Raw genomic sequence first — 13,447 nt, forward strand, 5'->3', positions numbered from 1 at the left:
TCTGTACGAAGGTTACAGATCAAGTACAGATATTTTGAGGGTGGTGTAAAGACTCGAATTTTAAAGGAATTATTTTACAGTACATCATCGATTGTTCGACAAAGATTGTTTGTATGGATTATTGAGTGGGAAATCGATCTCAGCAAACCATGGTTATTCGTTAAGGCTAGTATGCAGATCGGAAGGAAAGGGGTCAAGAAACAGCTTTACGAACAGCAGAACAAAGGAGAGGGAGCGATTTCTTGGGGCTTTTCTTCATCCTCTCTGACTTGCTTGCTTTGCCGCTGCTGCCCATTTGATTTTTTTCTTGACCTATTCCTTCCGAAGTGCGTACCTTACATTAGGGTGCACATGTAGAGTGTGACGAGGCGGGAATTCCTGGGAAATCAGCATTTTTTGAGTCTCTCTATTTCCTAGAACTTTGTTCGAGATTCCCGGGAATAGTGAGGCATAAAGCCAACCAGGTAAATTAGTGGGTTCACTATTGCTTCAATGCTTCCGTTATTTTTCAATTTAAAAGTGATAAATATGTCATTGTTTATTAATGCCTAATGCCTTCAACCAGATATGTCAAAAAGGCAATTTCTTATTTCATTACATAGTAATAATCATGTTTGTTTCAAGTTGCATGTTTTACAAGTCTGCCAAATGTATATATTAAGTTCATCTCGCAGTTCATTCTGCTCACAGATCGAGGGGCAGGACACAGCTAATCAATCAGATTTACACTAATTAATTAGCGCTGATTTTCGTCAACTAGCTAATTGATTAGCGCTGTTTTGATATTCCATTCCCATCTCATGTTAAGTTATCTTGTCGTTGAGAAAAGTCACTTTGACAGCTTGAAAATCTTTAATCCGAACCGCAGGAAAAACACTACATTCTCTTTTGTGTGGTTCTACTGCTGCGATTCTGTTCCGGTAACAACCGACTTTTTGCCCTCGCCTCGGATGCTGGCCGCCCGTAATAGAACCGGCGTTGTCTCCATCACTGCCTCGAGCTGAGACGCGCTCGGTTTCCGGCGACCTGTTTGCTGATTGACTACTGATTATCATGGACCAACCGCTCGCGGATGGTGTTCCCGAGCATGTGCCCGGTGATCTAAAGGACGGCGGATGTACTGCAGCGTGGTGCTGGTTTCGAGAGACGCCGTGGTAGGTGTGGTGGTGGCGACATCGTCTACAAAGTCATTCGTTTGCGTTTCGATGGAATTTATCTAGAAATCGTCCAGGCGTTGAAGAGCCGAATGGAAGCGGATCTGCACGTAGATCGGGTTACGGACTGGAGAAGGTTCTGCGGTGGTGATGGCCGTCGTGGAAGTGAACGTGGGATTACATGACAAGTGGCATGCCCGTGAACTCCACGTCCGAATTACGCTTTTTATTGGAAAACATTTTTCGGGTTTTTTTTTTCAAATTTTAAATAATTTATTTCTTATTTAGTGAAACATTAAACAATATTCCATGACCAGGCTCCTTATTTGGACATACAGCTCGTCGGCCTCCTTGCCGGTCTTGACCCGCAGCAGCACCGACGTCGGTGGTGGCTTCGTCTCCGGCGTCGGAACGCACATCATCATGACGTTGTTCTTACCCATCCCACGAGACACCGGCACCGCCTCGTTAAGAATTATGTTGAGCAGAATCTGGCCGATGCTGGTGTCGGCCCGCACCAGGACCTGCCCCTTCACGTCCACTTTTTTGATGTGCAGCGTTCCGATGCCACTGTCCGAGTAGTTGCTGTCACTTTTGACGAACAGTTTGCACCGCTTGGAGAAGATGCTGTACTTTTCCTTGACCGGCGTGAACTCCACCTTGGACGATTCGTCCTCGTCGTCATCAGCGGTGGCCTTTTCGTCCGGCTTGCTGTCCTTGGTGGGTTTGGCCACGTTGGCGAAACTGAAGCCCGTTCCGGTCGTGGAACTTGTCGAGCCAAACCGGTAGTTGAATATTTTGGCTGCCGCTGGAGACGGTGCCACTGCCGTGTTTGTTGTCGTCGCCTGCGCGACGCTTCCAAACATGAATCCGCTGGTGGCCGGCTTTGCGGTCGTTGACTCCTTTGTGTCCATTTTCCTGCTACTCTGCTTGGTCTCGATCTCATCAAGATACTATTCGTGATCCTTGAATATCGGATTCTTAATTGAACTTCCCCGAAATCCCAGCGGCCACGGCCACATTGAGCGCTTTCATGCTAACTGCATTTTCCTCATCCCCGGTGTCCTTGCCGGTGGAGTCTACTTTTTTTTTCATAAGCGGGCTTCCATCCCCGGGAAAGACCTTCTTGCTCGAGTCGGTCATAGCAAAGATGCTTGCTCCCAGCGTGGCGTTGTGGCCACCGTCCTGTTCGTAGGTTTCGCGGTTCCACTCTGAGATGCGAAAATGGTGGCGACGTCACCCCGGTGAATCCTTTGAACGCATCAAACACCGACGACAATCCACCGCTGCCCGCAGAATCTGTGCCGGCGAATCCGTTTGCCTCCGTAATGACGCGTTTTTTTCGGCTGGTCCTCGGACGTCTGGGCATATCGGCTTATAACCCGGTGGAACTTTTGTGGCTTCTGCGAAAAAAAATGTTTTTGTTTTGTGTTTTTGACATTTCTTCGTCATACCAAGATAATGATAGAAGGTGGGAACCGTTAGTTGATTAGCGTCACACTAATTGATTAGCTGATAATTTCTAATCAATTAGCCGATTATTTTAATTGATTAGTGTAGACGTTGGGCCCAGAGGAAGACGCGGATTATTAATAAAACACATCACTGGCGGCTAATAACTTTTATTGCCGCCACCACTCGCGTGTCCGACCGCGGTACACTCTGATTGTCCCTAACTAACTCTTCTCATCTCTAGACGTCAAACATAGTTGATCTGTCAGCCAGTGTTGACCAGGGTTAGATTCCTACATCCCTCTCTTCCTTGAAAATGATAGATACTTCACAATTGATAATTCAACAGTTTAGCAAACTAGATTGTTCTCATAATTGCCCTGATCTGAACACACGAGTGGATTTATTTTTAATCTAGTATTTGTTGATAACAATAGTATTATAATCTTATATCTTTTGCTGAGTCAAACGAGCATTTGTGTTTACAGTATAATCTCTTGTCGCGTCCTTTGAACTTTGAACTAAGCCATTACACTCAATGAATTTTTGGCCTTTCACTCTCCTTTCTTAGCTGTTCAATTTAATTGTTGCTCCGTCACATTTATTAATCTTGTAATTGTAAATCCATAATTCACTACAGTTAACCGCTATCCAATCGATCCAGTACTACCTCCTCCTTCACTTAAAACAATTTAATTTAAAGTTAAAAGAATGCTAAGCGTTTCCCTATTTTCCTATAATTTGAGCAAATTTACTCAATAAATTAATGAGTCTAAAATCTTGTACGCAGCATTTTTCAGATAGTATTTTTTTTAAAGATTCCAATGCAAATAATATTAGATTTTATAAGACACTTGTTTCAACCTCTTTCTAAAAAAAATGACTTGTTTTTTTTTTTTTTTTTGTTCCCTTTGTTTTGAGTCCGGTAGATTTGAATGAATAAAGATAATCCTCAACTATCGTTTCACAATTCTATATCTTAAAACAATAACAGTCGCTCAAATAAGTTGTTTGCGGAAACAAGCTGGAGCAGTTCTTTGCGCTGCAAGAGCTGATGGGAAAGTATCTATGCCCTGCAGTTAAAGTCTTAGCTTTAATTAACTAACTGACAAATTTTCTGTGATATAAACTTAAGCTTTCCTATCCTTTTTCTTCTCCCCTAGCAAAAGTAGCAGTTGTTTTAAACAGTTTTATCTGCTCTCGCTTAATTTATTGAAATTACTGAACTTATTTCGTCTAATGATTGTATCTGAATTATTTTGTAGCTGTAAGTATCTCCAAAACTCTGCATTTTGTAATTAGTTAGGCAAAATGTATTATGATAAATGCAACTAATAATCATGAATTGAATATAAATTATTTCTCATTCATTGTCTTATGGAGTTACCGATTATTAACAATTTCACGGTGCCTATCAATCAGAGCCCCCTGCATCAATACTCCTTCACACATTCCCCAGCATTTAATCAACTCCATAAAGCAGCGTCTCGAAAACTACTTACCACAACACCTAACTATTTGTACAATCAAATTATAACGGAATTGGGTCCGTCAACCTGACAATTCTGGAATACGAAGACAACTTCGCACCCCCAAACAGAACCCTATCTTACAACCATCCTCCTTCAAATCTTAAGGACATCCCTTAGTTCATCAGCAGTCTCCAGGTGAGCCGCCAGCCAACTCGGCTCCGGGCCGCACAAAATCCGTCCAGGTCACGACCCAAAGGATCCGGTAAACCCAGGTGACTCTCTGAAAACCCGGTTTGCCGTTGAGCTGCACTAGCTCGTGGTTCATCCTTCTCCTCAGTGTGTTGTTCACGCGGAATTCGGCCTAACGCAGTAAGACCTCTCCGAACGAACTACGTGTGCTGGCAAAACCTCCTCCTCCTGTGACCTGTTGCTAATGAAACTCAGTAATAAAAAAAGTATTTTGTAGGTTTAATCACTGATTGTGTTTTAGTATTTAAGAGCAGGTTAAAGTTTGGCTTTACAACTTCTACATTATTAGAACACAATATCTTGCCTCTTGTATACGTTTGATGAGTACATAACCTTAACGAATTAGAACAACCAACTAACCAAACCTTCCACTTTAACGTTCCCAGATCTTTTATGGCCCCTATTGTAAGATTCTGCTCGCGCCTAGGAGTCTGACAGCTTGAATGGGAAGAGCATCCAAACCTCTTTTTACTCCTTCCATCCACGGATTCGATCTGACGATCTTTGGATTGCAAGTCCAGCCGCCGACCAGCGACTCTACCGGAGCAGGTTTGGTTTGGTGTGTTGTTTGTTCGTATATCAGGGAGACGACTTCTACGCCTGGAATTACTCTACGGCCTAACAACAACTAAGGGCGAAGACCAGCGTTTTACTCCCCATCCGAATGGAAGTCAATAGAAGATGGGAAACGAACCCCTGATCATCCGCTTACAACGCGAACAGCGTAACCATTCGAACACGCCTGCACCCAAACGAATTACCAAATACCCTAAACTTTCCTGTTACTTTTCAATCATTTCAACTGTTAACTTGTGCAAAAATGATCCCTAATGGCACTACTGAACTTCCTTAAAAATATCCTCGTAGTTTGTACCTTGAATTCCTAACTTTAACAGTAACTGTAACTTACGACAATGTTACAATGTTGACGAATACAAATCTTTCTAACTTCACCTTTCGATGATCATACACAAGCCTGCAGACCCTACCCCAGGTCTAAATATTAACAAGCCATCCGCTAGGCAGAGCGAAAATTCAGAAGCCACCTCTTCATCATGCTTCTGTTTAATTATCCGCAAGCCATCTCTCCCCCAGGCATGTGTGAACAATCACAAGCCTCTTCTTCCCCCAGGCCTTACAGCAGATATTCACGAGCCATCTCTCCACCAGGCATGAGTGAACATCCACCAGCCTCCTCTTCACCAGGCTTCCATGTAATCATCCACAAGCCATCTCTCCACCAGGCATGAGTGGACAATCACAAGCCTCTTCTCCCCCAGGCCTTACAGCAGATATTCACGAGCCATCTCTCCACCAGGCATAAGTGAACATCCACCAGCCTCTCAACGGCACTAAGCCATCCCCCGGCACTAAGCCAACCCCCGGCACTAAGCCCACCTTCGGCACTAAGCCAACCTCCGGCACTAAGCCATCCCCCGGCACTAAGCCAAACCCCGGCACTAAGCCAACCTCCGGCACTAAGCCAACCCTCGGCACTAAGCCAACCTCCGGCACTAAGCCATTCCCCGGCACTAAGCCAACCTTCGGCACTAAGCCATCCCCCGGCACTAAGCCATCCCCCGGCACTAAGCCAATCCTCGGCACTAAGCCAACCCTCGGCACTAAGCCAACCTCCGGCACTAAGCCATCCCCCGGCACTAAGCCATCCCCCGGCACTAAGCCAACCTCCGGCACTAAGCCAACCCTCGGCACTAAGCCAACCTCCGGCACTAAGCCATCCCCCGGCACTAAGCCAACCTTCGGCACTAAGCCATCCCCCGGCACTAAGCCATCCCCCGGCACTAAGCCAATCCTCGGCACTAAGCCAACCCTCGGCACTAAGCCAATCCTCGGCACTAAGCCAACCTCCGGCACTAAGCCATCCCCCGGCACTAAGCCAACCTCCGGCACTAAGCCAACCCTCGGCACTAAGCCAACCTCCGGCACTAAGCCACCTTCGGCACTAAGCCATCCATAACTTTTAGAACAAGATCCACAGCAGCTGTCCGCAACTCTATCCTTGGAATTGACTTGCCATCGAAATACCGCCTAAGGATCTGCAGTTTTATTAGACAAGCCGACTACGACAACCTATCAGACTACATCCATCAACACCTGCAACGCAGTCAGCAGCAGCGAACCCGCTGCTTCATCATCCCTAGACACACCATTTCAAGCGGAAAAAGTGTCCTGGTTCACGGAGCTACCTGCTGGAACGGTTTACCAATCGCTTCTACTTAATTTTAGTTTAACGAATAGTTACAGTACTCAGTTTGTATGGATTATTTCTATCAATTATATTGTTCCTACAGTTACTTCCTTGACCTGATAAAAAAAGTTGTTAACTAACAGGTTATCGTTATAAATAAACGCACAAATTACAATTACCTAAGTACACGCGTGCAAAAACAGTTCACAAGGGCTGTCAAATTTCTAACCTTAGAACCGAGTCAGTTTCAGATTGAACTGAATTAAGCGCTGAACTGAAATGCGGCAACCATGCCTAACCAGCTTCCAAACGAATGCACCAATAGAAACGCTCTTTGAATTATGCCCACAAGATTCCAATCACTTCAACCGACTACGAACTGTTTTCCATTTTGCGAGTGAAGGAATGAATCAAAATACCAGATTAACCTGTCGTCTTGTCTCTAGTGACCCTATTTGAATGAAATAAGATCAAGACAACTTTTTTTCTGACCGACTGGCATTCTCGATTGCGAGATTCCTACTCGAAACTAGGTTACCGAAAGCTTGATCGTTGAGGCTCGTTTTACACCTTAGCTTCCATTCCATTCGAACTGATGACCTTTGGAGTCCAACTGCCTACTTGCGACTCAACCAAAACAGGACCCAGGGAAACGACTCCTACCCCTGGACTGAGCTAACAACCTAACCTCTTGGTTAGACTGGGGCCGACATTTACATCCCCATCCGACGGAAGGTGTGATCAGACAAATCACGTCTCGAAAAATGCCACCGGGGCCTTCTGGGATCGAACTCAAGCCGACTGAGTGAGAGGAAACTACGCTTACTCCACACTACGTGTCCCGGTTCCTCTGACCTTTATAACACAAAAAAAAGATGCTATTTAAAACTTAAATTACGGCCGTTTGTTATCCAAAACGAAGACTTTTAAGAGGACCCAAAACTGAGTACAAAACTGAAAATCAAGTCAAACCTAACTGACCCTCTTTAGCCGTGTAACTATGTAAACAAATGCACAATGTGTATATTTTTCATTCAACTGCCACCGCTTACGTGTACACGCATACACTCTTACTGCTTTCACAATCTCACGCACCCGCTTACATACTTACAGATTGTTGTTCTTATAATTCCTCCTCCACCTCTTCACAAAAATTACCGTACACTACCTTAGATTTCCTGAGACACTTCCACTTTCACTGGATATTTTCTCCTCGTCGCCAATGTAGACGTTGGGCCCAGAGGAAGACGCGGATTATTAATAAAACACATCACTGGCGGCTAATAACTTTTATTGCCGCCACCACTCGCGTGTCCGACCGCGGTACACTCTGATTGTCCCTAACTAACTCTTCTCATCTCTAGACGTCAAACATAGTTGATCTGTCAGCCAGTGTTGACCAGGGTTAGATTCCTACAATTAGAGCATGTGTCCTGCCCCTCGATGGATTCACTCGGAATAAAGACAGGTGTGCAGGGGATGGTCCAATGAACAAATTCCAGAAGGAATTAGGGTTGTCCATTCTGTCCCCAAGGTGCGCATTGGATCGACGTCCGGTGTCTCCAGAATCAGCGATTCACCCTTCAAATGTACGCATTGTCCTTAGTGTGCTATGACGGCTAGGTGAAAATTACGACGCCCCATATCAGACGGTGAACACGTGGCAGAGCAAACACTCAAGTTATGGCTCAGAAACATTCTTTTAAGTAATAAAATTATAATTATTGATGTTCCTGTAACAATTTGAACTATTCCAAATAACGTAACATGATGATTTTGTAGTAATAATGCAATCGATGCTTCCCCACGTGTTCACCGTCTGACATGGGGCGTCGTAATTTTCACCTAGCCGTCATAGCACACTAAGGACAATGCGTACATTTGAAGGGTGAATAGCTGATTCTGGAGACACCGGACGTCGATCCAATGCGCACCTTGGAGACAGAATGGACAACCCTATTTTTTCTGGAATTTGTTCATTGGACCATCCCCTACACACCTGTCTTTATTCCGAGTGAATCCATGTTGTCCCCAGACCAGTAGGAATGATTGAACGAAAAGCACAAAAATCCCATAGTAATTTCCATGTAAACTTTAAACCACTGGGGACAGGCCAATTCTCAACCAAATGGGCTGATATTTGGCATGAGAGTCCTTATGGGTATCCTCTACTAGGGGAACCTCGGTTTGCCTGATTCTGAGAACTTTTTTGTTTGGATGAAACACCCTAATGTTCATGCAAACCACAAGATTTTTAACAAGTATTTTGAACTCATTTTTATTGTTTCCATTGCAATGTTTTACGAAATGCATTACTTATGGAAAATTTCTAGCGAGATTGTGACAAGTTCAAAGCATATTACACTCAAACCCCGATGGTTTGAAACCAACTGTTGTCAAACGAACGGGGTCACGTTTTAGTTTGACACCCCTTTTACATGGAGTTCACACACACTACCAAACGTTTGTTTTGATAGTGTGCGTGAGCGCCGTGTAAAAAGTGACAGTTCGTCACTTTTTAGTTTGACTTTGACCAACCAACGGGGTACAAACTAAAAAAGTGTCAAACTAAAAAGTGACCAACCACCGGGGGTTGAGTGTACAACACTACCTAAACATTTATTTGATTAAAATTTTATTTAAAATTTCAAAAATGAATATGAAAGAACGTAACTCGAAACTGCAATGAAAGAAAACGCAGATCAGTTTGAGCTATTTTTAATAAATTGCATAGAACGCAAGGAAAATCACACCAAAATAAATATTATGCTCATAAATTATGTTTTTTTTTTAATTTAATTTGGTTTGAAACACGTCACATGTTGTATGAAAATTTGTTAAGCACTTTACCATGTTTTCTAATTATCTGGAATTATCAGAAATGTATGAAAAAAACTGATGTGTATTGAATTTCGTTTACGTTTTTTTTTTAATCGCTTTTAGCGGTATATGCACATCGAAAGGAACCGGTCAAGAAAAAAATCAAATGGGCAGCAAAAGCAAGCCAGAGCGGGTGAAGAAAAGCCCCAAGAAAACGCTCCCTCTCCTTTGTTCTGCTGTTCGTTAAACTGTTTCTTGACCCCTTTCCTTCCGATCTCCATACTAGCCTCCTAGCCTTTTGCTGGAAAATTTTATTTCTATTATTTTACTGTTTGGACAATTATTTAATGAATTTAATGAGTTTTGAAGATATTTCAGCAAATTGAGTTTCACAAATTTATGGAAAAACAGGAAGGCACAGTTGTAAATTTTGATGAAAATTCTGCAAAATTTTACAAAAGTGAATTCGTATTTATTTGTCATCAATATTTAGTTTCAGGGAGTTATATATTGTATCTTAAACACCTGTTTACTTTTTCAGTACCTTTCATGGACACTATTACTCTTAAATAACACATTTTGCGTTATTTCCTAACAGACTTTAGAGAACCGCAAAATTTTCGGGAAATTGGGTACTAAAGCCCTGTGTCAATTTTTATGTACAACGGTAAAAAACACGATTAAAAACCATTTCTGATCACTTTTTTTTCATTTCAATGAAAATTTTTTTTTTGACTAGACAACATTTTTTCGATGGATTAACTATGGTCCCCTTGGAACGAGCTGTCAAGTAGGAGCTTTTCTGTCAAGAAGGACCGCTAGGTTAATTTTTCAAAATTGATTTAAAAATCAATTTTAAACTCTTTGTGGTCGTACAAAGGGTCATTGTACTCAGAAAAATAAGCTTTATCGCTGTAAACAATAATATCAGCAATCTAAGCTTCATTTTAGGACCCAATTCTAATGTTTTGGGATTGGCATGCCGCATAATTAGATTTTTTTTGCCGTGAAAAATTACTAGCCTTATTGATCAAGAATATCAGGATAAAGCGGATGCATGTCTGTCTGTTATAACCTGTTATAACTATAGTGTACAATTTCGGAGATGGGACATTTTTTTTATTTGGTTCTTAAAATGAAGCTTAGATTGCTGATAATGCTGCAGCGATAAAGCTTATTTTTCTTAGTACAATGACTCTTTGTACGACCACAAAGAGTTTAAAATGGATTTTTAAGTCAATTTTGAAAAATTAACCTCGCGGTCCTTATTGACAGAAAGGCTCCTACTTGACAGCTCAACCAAGGATACCATAGTTGAAATGAAAAAAAGTGATCAGAAATGGTTTTTAATCGTGTTTTTTACCGTTGTACATAAAAATTTACATAGGGCTTTAGTACCCAATTGTTAAACTTATGTTAAACCCCAGTTTTAAACCCAATCATTGAAAAATATAGTATCTGTGACGAGGGGCAGGACACATGCTCTAATCAATTAAAATAATCGGCTAATTGATTAGAAATTATCAGCTAATCAATTAGTGTGACGCTAATCAACTAACGGTTCCCACCTTCTATCATTATCTTGGTATGACGAAGAAATGTCAAAAACACAAAACAAAAACAAAAACATTTTTTTTCGCAGAAGCCACAAAAGTTCCACCGGGTTATAAGCCGATATGCCCAGACGTCCGAGGACCAGCCGAAAAAAACGCGTCATTACGGAGGCAAACGGATTCGCCGGCACAGATTCTGCGGGCAGCGGTGGATTGTCGTCGGTGTTTGATGCGTTCAAAGGATTCACCGGGGTGACGTCGCCACCATTTTCGCATCTCAGAGTGGAACCGCGAAACCTACGAACAGGACGGTGGCCACAACGCCACGCTGGGAGCAAGCATCTTTGCTATGACCGACTCTAGCAAGAAGGTCTTTCCCGGGGATGGAAGCCCGCTTATGAAAAAAAAAGTAGACTCCACCGGCAAGGACACCGGGGATGAGGAAAATGCAGTTAGCATGAAAGCGCTCAATGTGGCCGTGGCCGCTGGGATTTCGGGAAGTTCAATTAAGAATCCGATATTCAAGGATCACGAATAGTATCTTGATGAGATCGAGACCAAGCAGAGTAGCAGGAAAATGGACACAAAGGAGTCAACGACCGCAAAGCCGGCCACCAGCGGATTCATGTTTGGAAGCGTCGCGCAGGCGACGACAACAAACACGGCAGTGGCACCGTCTCCAGCGGCAGCCAAAATATTCAACTACCGGTTTGGCTCGACAAGTTCCACGACCGGAACGGGCTTCAGTTTCGCCAACGTGGCCAAACCCACCAAGGACAGCAAGCCGGACGAAAAGGCCACCGCTGATGACGACGAGGACGAATCGTCAAGGTGGAGTTCACGCCGGTCAAGGAAAAGTACAGCATCTTCTCCAAGCGGTGCAAACTGTTCGTCAAAAGTGACAGCAACTACTCGGACAGTGGCATCGGAACGCTGCACATCAAAAAAGTGGACGTGAAGGGGCAGGTCCTGGTGCGGGCCGACACCAGCATCGGCCAGATTCTGCTCAACATAATTCTTAACGAGGCGGTGCCGGTGTCTCGTGGGATGGGTAAGAACAACGTCATGATGATGTGCGTTCCGACGCCGGAGACGAAGCCACCACCGACGTCGGTGCTGCTGCGGGTCAAGACCGGCAAGGAGGCCGACGAGCTGTATGTCCAAATAAGGAGCCTGGTCATGGAATATTGTTTAATGTTTCACTAAATAAGAAATAAATTATTTAAAATTTGAAAAAAAAAACCCGAAAAATGTTTTCCAATAAAAAGCGTAATTCGGACGTGGAGTTCACGGGCATGCCACTTGTCATGTAATCCCACGTTCACTTCCACGACGGCCATCACCACCGCAGAACCTTCTCCAGTCCGTAACCCGATCTACGTGCAGATCCGCTTCCATTCGGCTCTTCAACGCCTGGACGATTTCTAGATAAATTCCATCGAAACGCAAACGAATGACTTTGTAGACGATGTCGCCACCACCACACCTACCACGGCGTCTCTCGAAACCAGCACCACGCTGCAGTACATCCGCCGTCCTTTAGATCACCGGGCACATGCTCGGGAACACCATCCGCGAGCGGTTGGTCCATGATAATCAGTAGTCAATCAGCAAACAGGTCGCCGGAAACCGAGCGCGTCTCAGCTCGAGGCAGTGATGGAGACAACGCCGGTTCTATTACGGGCGGCCAGCATCCGAGGCGAGGGCAAAAGTCGGTTGTTACCGGAACAGAATCGCAGCAGTAGAACCACACAAAAGAGAATGTAGTGTTTTTCCTGCGGTTCGGATTAAAGATTTTCAAGCTGTCAAAGTGACTTTTCTCAACGACAAGATAACTTAACATGAGATGGGAATGGAATATCAAAACAGCGCTAATCAATTAGCTAGTTGACGAAAATCAGCGCTAATTAATTAGTGTAAATCTGATTGATTAGCTGTGTCCTGCCCCTCGGAATCCATGTTGTCCCAAGACCTGTAGGAACGATTGAACGAAAAACATAAAAATCCCATAGAAATTTACATGTAAACTATGAACCGCTGGGGACAGGCCATTTCTCAACCAAATAGGCTGATATTTGGCATGAGAGTCCCTATGGGTATCCTCTACAAGGGAAACCTCGGTTTGCCTGATTCTGAGAACTTTTTTGTTTGGATGAAACACCCTAATGAACATAGATATCAATCCAAATCTCGATCCAAATTCGCTAATTGGAACGACTGACAGCTGTCAAAGGCTTGACACAACGTGTTCGGAAATTGTCGAACAATGGGGTTGAAGGGAGCGTTCTTTCATTACGCAAAGAAGCTGGGGGGATGGGGGTCGAAAGCCGTGTTTCGTCCCATACAACATTTTTGATTTTTCACAGCAAAAAGTTACAACTTCAGGCGACTCTCTGGTTGTCGATCTTCCCGATCTCAGATCTCAGTATTGCTCCATCTACCGATGAATTCTTCATTCGCTTCAAACTGCATAATTCGATTTCTTCATTTCTCGATATTTATTTTTGTTTGGATCTCTTTCACGGCGGTTGGTTGGAT

The 13,447-nt window shown here is 43.6% G+C and overlaps 2 pseudogenes; one reads left to right on the forward strand and one right to left on the reverse strand.

Moving 5' to 3' along the window:
* Window positions 1-1,051: 1,051 nt before the first annotated feature.
* Window positions 1,052-2,523, reverse strand: LOC119766009 (annotated as a pseudogene).
* Window positions 2,524-11,032: 8,509 nt separating this feature from the next.
* On the forward strand, window positions 11,033-12,502 carry LOC6053977 (annotated as a pseudogene).
* The last annotated feature ends 945 nt before the right edge of the window (window positions 12,503-13,447 follow it).

The sequence above is a fragment of the Culex quinquefasciatus genome, chromosome 2, assembly GCF_015732765.1.
Source record: "Culex quinquefasciatus strain JHB chromosome 2, VPISU_Cqui_1.0_pri_paternal, whole genome shotgun sequence".
In the NCBI taxonomy this organism is placed as follows: domain Eukaryota; kingdom Metazoa; phylum Arthropoda; class Insecta; order Diptera; family Culicidae; genus Culex; species Culex quinquefasciatus.